Raw genomic sequence first — 8,924 nt, forward strand, 5'->3', positions numbered from 1 at the left:
TGCGTTGCCGTGGCGAGGAACCATTTATCACCCCTTAAACCCCATCTCTGTACAATTAACAGGAGCCACCCCTTATCCAATGGCCTCTCGTCATTCAGCGGCCTCCCCAGCAAGTGGTCACGCTGGCGCCGATTCGTACTCCTTTTGAAAAACATGAACGTGGCGGGTGGGCTGCTGCGGGGAGCCGAGGACGTCAGCAGCCATCTTCGCTCACAGACAGTGAGCCCGGCGGTACTGGGCATCCTGCCCCTGTGCTTGGGGAGGGGGTGGTAACCGGGGATGAAGTACCTGGCATGGTGGGGCTGGGGGTATCAGTGCTGGGAGAGCCCTGCGGGCAATGGGGTTGGGGGTGGGTGTGTGCAGGTCCGCCATGTCAATCCCTGGGCCGTGTGCTCCTGTACAGGCAGCAACCCCAGCCCTGGCCTGTCTGCCTCACCGACCACCCATAACTCCCACTGACCACGGAGGCCGTGTGGCTGAAGGCTATTGCTAATAGGGAATTGGCAGTCATGGTTAAGTGAGCACTTCACACAACCCAAGCAGATATCCATGGATGGGCGGATCATGTGGCATGTGGGAATCATTGCCTAGCATCCAAATCACACCTTGATTCATGGACACTGTGCCTGAATACTGCGGGAGGCAACACAACACACACAGCAGCCAAACTTTGAACACCCAAGGGATGGGCACCAGCCGTCCTGGGCACATGTCCGCGGCCAAGTGTGTATGGGCAGGGTGTGGGGGGGCTTGGGGTTGGTGGTCGGCACGCATCCCGGAACAAAGAGCCAGAGGCCTCATACTGGTTGTGATGAATGTATTTTAATGTTCTTTGTACAAGTGTATGTCACTGCCCCATTACCCTGATGGTGCCACCCTACTATCTCCACCCTCCCCCAACCCGCTACAATGCCCCTTCACCCAATACACACTCGATTCCTTACCCCCCATCTACTCCTCCCCCTCCCAGTGCCCTCCGTGATCCTCAATGTTCCCTCCTTGCTCCACGGCTATTTCTAGGTGTGTCCCCAGGATCCACATCAGAGGTGGAGGCAGCCAGCTTCTTACCAACGCCGTGGCCTTCGATGCCCTTAGCGGGCGTCCTCTGGGGCTTTGGGGCCGCAGGGCCCCGGCATACTTGTCGGCGGCACATGCTTAGCCGTACCGCCCTGTTCTGGGTGCTGGCTGTGAGATTCGGCTTCATCAGGGGCTGGGACTTGGGGGAGCTGGTAGTCACTGTTGTCAAGCCATAGGATGGGTCTGCATTGCCATCCATCACCCCCTCCTCCCGGATGGTGCGCATAGGGCCTTGGGGTTCAACTCAGGATGGGGAGGCAGCTGGATTGAACCCCGGCTGCTCCTGCATCATCTGGCTCTGCCAGCTCTTGTGGCCCGCAATATCTGCATCACTGTGTCGATGCCCTTGCTCCTCAGTGATTGGGCCATGCTCTGCAGAGATTCGGCAATGCACACCTGTGATTGGGCAAGCTCCGTAGCACGTTGGCCAATCCTATCTGAGACCGGGATATGTCCCGTAGCACCTCATCAAGGTCAGCCTGGTACTGGGTCACGTCCCCACATCGGGTCGGACAATCTACCAAGGCCCTCAGCCATGGTCGTCACCGACTGCACAACGCCTTGGACACCTTCACACATGCTGCTGACGTTGTGCACCAGGTTCTCCACTGCGGTCACCACCCTAGTAGTGTTGGCCTTGGTGCCACTCATTGCTGGTGATATCTCCTGGACCCGTAGCCTCTGGGACTCCTCCAATCAGCTATGGACCTGCTGACATCTCCCTCTGACTGTCCCGGCCGCACCCTAACATCTCCATCAGCTCTGGTAAACCTGTTTGAGGCTCAGCATCTGGCTGGGACCCAGCTGAGTCCTGGCATCCAGCAGCCCTCCAAGTGCTGTCTCGCCTGGGTGTTACTGCCTCCACCTGATGTGCATCAGCGACTGTGTGGTGCTCACCAGAATGTGTCCCGTCAGCCTGTCCACTAACGTTGCCCACCGAGCTGTGTGTATCTGTTCTGGTGGAGGGTGCGGATGACAGCTGTGACACATCGACTGTGGCATCCTCGCAGCTCTCCTCTGAGGTGGTCTCATGGTCGGCAGGGAAGGGGGCCACCCCGGATGGGCCATCAGCTGGAGGACCTGTGGAAGAATGAACATGTGTTCAGATGGAGGGATGGGTCAGATGTATGGCAATAACAACTCACGTGTGATAGTCCATCTGGGTGGGGTCCAGTGGATCCCCACCTTTGCGGCATGCCCGACCTCCGCATTGTGGGCAGCACGGTAGCACAAGTGGCTAGCACTGTGGCTTCACAGCGCCAGGGTCCCAGGTTCGATTCCCCGCTGGGTCACATGTCTGCATGGGTTTCCTTCGGGTGCTCCGGTTTCCTCCCACAATCGAAAGACGTGTAGGCTAGGTGGATTGGCCATCATAAATTGCCCTTAGTGTCCAAAAAGGTTAGGAAGGGTTATTGGGTTACGGGGATAGGGTTGAAGTGAGGGCTTAAGTGGGTCGGTGCAGACCCGATGGGCCAAATGGCCTCCTTCTGCACTGTATGTTCTATGTATGTTCTATTGGTGACCGCTCTGATCTCAGTCACCCTTGTAACCTCCAGGCCATTTCCTCGTCGTGAGGATACTTATATCCAACACCCCTCCGCCCATCTGGGCCCTCTCCCGACGATCGTGGGAGAGCTTCTCCTGTGGAGACTGAGAGGGTATCGTTAGCCACACGTGTGGTTCACATTGGTGGGGGGAGAGATGTGAAGAGAGGGTTGGGGTGTAGGTTGGGTTGGGGGCAGATGGGGGATTGGGGAATTAGTCGTGTTGGGGGGATTCGGTAGGGTGTGGGGGGATGTCAACTGACCCGTGCTGCCTGGCGTTGTTGACCATCTTGGGCACTGGAGGCCAGTCCTCCTTGCCACGCTGCCCAAGCTGACTGCCGCTGCCATCTCATCCCTGGTGGGGCTGGCTGCCCTGTGGCTCACACTCTGGGGCCTCCATCCTGGCCTCCACCACATCTTTGAGCCTCCTCAGGTCCGTGTCTCCAAACCTTGGGGCCGATTGTCTCGGCGCCATGGCTGTGAGCTGAGCAAGCTTGGTTGTGCAAGTGCTTTTTAAGTGACATTTGACCTTGTTAGCGGAGGGGCTGGTGAGCGCGGTGCCGGAGAATCGGCTGGCAAACCTTCATTTGCGTTGTGAGGCCCATGGAGTCTTGTTAAGTGGACCAATTACCTTTGAATAGCGTTGCAAGCCTTGCTGGACCAAGGGCCGGGAAGCTCCTGGCAGTTCCCGCTCGCTAACACACTTAGAAACCTTTCCGAGAATCGCGCCCTTGGCTTTCCCTGCCGCCCACCAACAGGGACCACAAAAGTGGCGCCTGAGAAAGACGCAGTTGGTCCTGCGGTTTGGACATGGCGCAGGATTAGATGAGACCTACATTCAAAGTCAGCCTGCCTTCAGTCCCTGCCAAAGGAGACGATAGTATAGGTTACATCTGCAGCAGGATGTTCATTCGTGAGCTTCACATATTCTGTGCCTGAAGGAGTGAGCTGGAGAGATGCACAATTAGTACGGCATTATTACAGTAGCTGCAACATTCTTCCTGCCCACTTGACAGTGGCCCAATCAGACAGAAAATTAACTCAGAACCACCATAAATTATTGAGTGAGGGGGAGATATGAGGCTGGTACTGAAATCGGTTTTAAGCCGGGGGGGGGGGGGGGGGGGGGGGAGTGAGCAAAGGCTTGCACTTTAAGCTTGAGAAAGAAGGATTTAGAGTGCGGAGCCACCACAAAAACCACCGCTGCCAATGGTGGGACAAAGAGTCCAGTCTTGGGGTGTTGGAGGAGGTTAAGGATGGTAATGCCGCAGAGGGATCCATAAAAGGATGATCATTTTACATTGAGAGGCAATGTAGTTACTGGGACTTAGGTGCAGAACAGGATAGGAACAGCAAAGGTTAGGATGAGCTGAAATGTATTGAGGTGGAGAATAGTTAGGGCTAAAGGTACCAAAGACGGGCATAAACATTTCAGTAGCTGATGGGCTGAAGTCAGGGCAGGGGCAGAGGATGTTACATAGGATGAAATAGGTGTTTTGTATCTTGACCCAGTAAAGATAATCAATGTCCCTCGTCCATTTGTGTGCATATTGTGTTGTCATCCACTCATGCCATCTCTCATTTGCTCCATGTCAGGCCTTTTGTCCTCCATTCCATCACAACCTCTCTAGTACCCTCTGCTCCACAAGACAAATTCCTTGTCTGTTCCCCTCCTGCCATTCTCCAAAGGGCCCATTGAAGCCTCCATTGCTGACTCTGTGCAGCAAACACGATTGTCTTTTCCTTCTTTCTTCCCGACCTTCCCACCCTCCCACTTCACCGGAACTACTCACACCAACCTCCTACCCCTCTGCCAGAGGATCAAAAAATAACCACCGTTTCTGTGGCATGGTGGCACAGTGGTTAGCACTGCTGCCTCAGCTCCAGAGACCCGGGTTCAATTCCGTCCTCAGGTGACTTTCTCTGTGGAGTCTGCACTTTCTCCCCGTGTCTGTGTGGGTTTCCTCCGGGTGCTCAGTGTGGTGAATGTGATTCACACTATATATAGTTGCCAATATCACTCCATGTATATATGTTCGTTATCTACCCGTTGTAAGATCAATGCTGTATATAATTGCCAATATAACTCCGTGTATATATGTTCACTATCCACCATTGTAAGTGCAGTTGCACTATCCGACCACCAGGGGGAGTCGCTCTGGGAGTGCGCGAGAGTTTGTACTGGGCTCCTCCCTTGGCTCCGCCCAGGATTCCTCCTCCTGGGACCGATGTATAAAGATCAGTGCCTTAGAGCCAGCCTGCAGTTTATCTGGAGTTCAACGACGAATAGGCTGGCTCTATTGTAAGTGTATTAAAGCCTCTGTTCAGATCCAACTACACGTGTTCGCTGAATTGATGGTTCCATCACTCAGGTTTCCTCCCACTGTCCAAAGATGTGCAGATTAGGTGGATTGACCATGCTAAATTGTCTCTTAGTGTCCAAAAGGTTAGATGGGGTTACTGGGATAGGGTGGAGGCGTGGGCTCAAGTAGGGTGCTCTTTCCAAGGGCGAGTGCAGACTCGGTGGGCTGAATGGCCTCCTTCTGCACTGTAAATTCTATGAAATATGGTTCCAGAATATCCATTCACTCAAACCTTGCATCTGTTACTTTATTATGGCTGATTACATTGTCATTTTGCTTTCACTGAAATTTGGGCTAATTGGTGACAACAGTTGTCCCTGGCCACACGATATCGGCTTTCTCTCCCAAACTGCCACCTTTGTCACCAAGCTACTCCTCTGAAACCTTGTCCTCTTTTGAACACTTCATCTTGGTCCACTGGTCTTGTCTCTCCTCTAAAATCATTCCCTACCATCTTACCCTATCCGGAGCTTCTCATCAAGACATCCACCTGCTTTCCCTTTAGCCTCTGCACTGTGTAACCTTATTCTCTGTGATCTCAAACTTCATCTTAACCACCTTGGGCTGGATTCTGCGCCAAAATCGCGGCTGGCGCCGGGGCGGAGATTCCATTTCCTCGCATGGAATCGGCACCGGCGCCGGTTCCCCGATTCTCCCGGCCCCAAAAAGTGGCCATTGCCGGAGGCCATTCTCCGTCCCGACCAGCCGAAGTCCCAACGCCGTGGATCTAACATGGTCCTGCCAGTCAGGATACTAGCGTGGCAGCTGCGGACTCAGTCCACGGCCCCTCTGGCCGGGGGCGGGCCGAACGGAGGGCAGTGATGCCTTATATTGGACCGGGCAAACTTTGGGCGAGCGGTGTAGGTTGGCCGCGTGGCCAATTGGCAGCATTATGTTTAAGGTCCAGCTCGCCGATCTGAGTCTGCCATGGAGCACGACACAGCCTCTGATCTGGAAGTCCGGAGGCCTGTATCTGCCACAAAAGCTGCTACTTTTACGATGGTTCACTGCTAGCCCCCTGCGGGGCAAAGAATATGCGAGCCTTTCACACCTGTTTTTCTGGCGTGAAAGTCCACAGTTTTTACGACGGTGTGGGGACATAGTCCCAGAAACCGAGAATACAGCCCCTTGTCCTTTCTTGATCGCTCCTTCCATCTGAACACTAAGCTTGTGGTCACCGCTTCAACTGTTGCATTGGACTGCTCTCGACTACCATTGTCAAAATAAGGGCAACCACTTCCTTGTGTATCTCACTACTCATGGTTAACATTCCTCCAGTCTCAGTTAGGTGTTTATTATACCTCCCCCATCACTGTCATGCTCCTACCAATGTAACTGCTCTAAATTACTAATCATTTTTACATCTAGTCACATTAATGTATTTGCGTGTATAAACAAACACACACACAATGAGTGGCAAATGACCAGCAAGGACAAATAGACCATAAACGGGACGGTGGCACAGGGGTTAGCACTCCTGCCTCATAGCGCCAGAGACCCGAGTTCAGTTCCGATCTTGGATGACTGCCTGTGTGGACTTTGCACATTTCCCAGGTTTACTCTGGGTATTCCAATTTCCTCCCACAGGACAAAAGATTTGCAGGTTTCGGTGGATTGGCTGTGCTCAAGTTTCCCTTAGTGTCCAAAAGGTTAGTTGGGATTATAGTGTAGCCACCGAAGTTGGCCATTTCCCTGAATACAAAATGGAGGAACGCAAAGCATGTAGGATAAAATGGACAATGTTTGCAGTGCCAGCAGGCTGCACCTAGCAGGTATGGATTCTGTCTGCTAAGAAAGCAGATAGCACCGAAACAAACATTCCGCATACTAATGAGGCAATCTCGGAGATAGTTAGCATGTTAATGGAATGATTCCAGAGACAATGGACACAAATGGGGAAGTAACTGCAACATTGTAAAGGACACCAGACACCCAGGCACCAGCAGGGTTCGAAAACAAAGAGCCTGAAAGCCCGCCCAGTAGCTAAGGAATAGCCTCAGTATTGGGGGGATTCAAACATATCGATTGGGAAGAGACCCAATCGATTCCAAACAGGTAAGGGAGTCCGCCCAAAGGGGCGCGGGTCCCTGGGACCTATAAAAGACAGGTTCCACACATGGTTCAGCCTTCTCGTCCAGCCCTCCTCTCTCCTTGACCAGCCCTCCCCTGTGGACCAGCACCTCGACCAGCTTTTGCCAAGAAGACCTTGAACGAGAGAGAGGAGAGGTTTCGGACAGCAGCCGCCAGCAAGTGTCTCACAACGATCGCTACCAGAGATAGACACTCCTGACCCCTTTTTAACCTATACCAACCTGAAGTCTGCAGACCACAGCAGAGCAAGAGGCCTTGTTCCCTGATCCGGCAGTTCCTTCGAGATAAGTATTAGTTTATTTAGCGGTAGGAATAGTTTAATCCTCTTAACGTATGCATGGGTAGTTTTATAATTGTATTATAATAAACTCAGTTGTTTGAACTTACTAATTGGTGTATGGTTTTATTGCTTTGAACTTCACCTTGAAACTTGTGGCGGTATCTTAACGATACCTGGCGACTCCAGAGCTAAGTAAAGAAACAGAGCCAAATTGAGTGTTAAGCACACTCACCCAGAACGGGCAACAATAGGGAGGGGTGTCCTCCTGGGTAGAGTTCCCTGTCAGGGTGTCGTTGCAGACTCGATGGGCCGAATAATCTTCTGCACTGTAGGGATTCTGTGAAATTATGGAGGTCAACTGTCCAGCATTCCTTATCATACCAAAAGCAACCCTCTCGAACTCTGTAAAAGAATTGGGCTTGTGGGAAAGCAGGGATAACAGGGCTGAGTGGCCAGTGTCAATTGGCAGGTTAGCCAGCTCTGAGAAAGTACTCCTGCTTCCCAAGGCCCACAAGCAGTGCTATAAAAAGCATTATATTTTGCGGGCATTCTAATTCTCCTCCTCCACCAATATAGTTAGGTTCAGGGTAAGAGTAGACATGTCCTGCGCCTCAACCACCGACAAACTCTCGGGTTTCACCAAAGCCAACTCAAAAGATTTGAAAATCCTATCCCCCACCTCATATAAAGCCAAACATAAAACTTCCTTTCCTGGAAGGACTTTGGGTAAAATGACATCCTCCCAGAAATTCGGGTCATGGCCCCCATTTCACTTGTTCTTCGATAACAGCCAGCTAAGTATTCAGTGAGCCTACCCACTAGAGAACACAGTCCATTCTAACACAAGCAAGCAGGCTAGCACAGCTATTGCTCCCAAGCATGGCGTGCTGTGTCATTTAATTCATCCAACGTCATGTACACCATATTCCAATCAGAAATGTAACATCTATTCGACTTGACAGAGCTCACAGCCTGGGACTGGTTTTCTTTTAGCGTATCATTACATCCACACTGTTTTTTACTCTGGGAAACAGTGGGGAAGTGGTGGGAGGACTCCTGAGCTGGTTATTAGCCCTTTCAGCCACATTATGAATATGAGCCAATATGTCCTGACGTTGGACTCAAACCCGAAGCTGCTGGTCCAGTGTAAGGATGCTACTATTGCGCCATAAGGTCGCCACCTGGGCTGATGAAGACTAGTTTTTTTTATCATTCCAACTACTGTTCATTATCTGAAACAACAGGGCATAGTATGGTAGGACTGATAAATGGTCACTGACCAGAACTCTTCCACCACAAATCAGAATAGCACAGCACGGCAGCACAGTGGTTAGCATTGTGACTTCACAGCACCAGGGTCCCGGGTTCGATTCCCAGCTGGGTCACTATCTGTGCGGAGTCTGCACGTTCTCCCGTGTCTGTGTGGGTTTCCTCCGGGTGCACCGGTTTCCTCCCACTAGTCCCGAAAGACGTGCTGTTAGGTAATTTGGGCATTCTGAATTCTCCCTCTGTGTACCCGAACAGGCGCCGGAATGTGGCGTCTTGGGGCTTTTCACAGTAACTTAATTG

Source organism: Scyliorhinus canicula, chromosome 16, assembly GCF_902713615.1.
Source record: "Scyliorhinus canicula chromosome 16, sScyCan1.1, whole genome shotgun sequence".
NCBI lineage: Eukaryota > Metazoa > Chordata > Chondrichthyes > Carcharhiniformes > Scyliorhinidae > Scyliorhinus > Scyliorhinus canicula.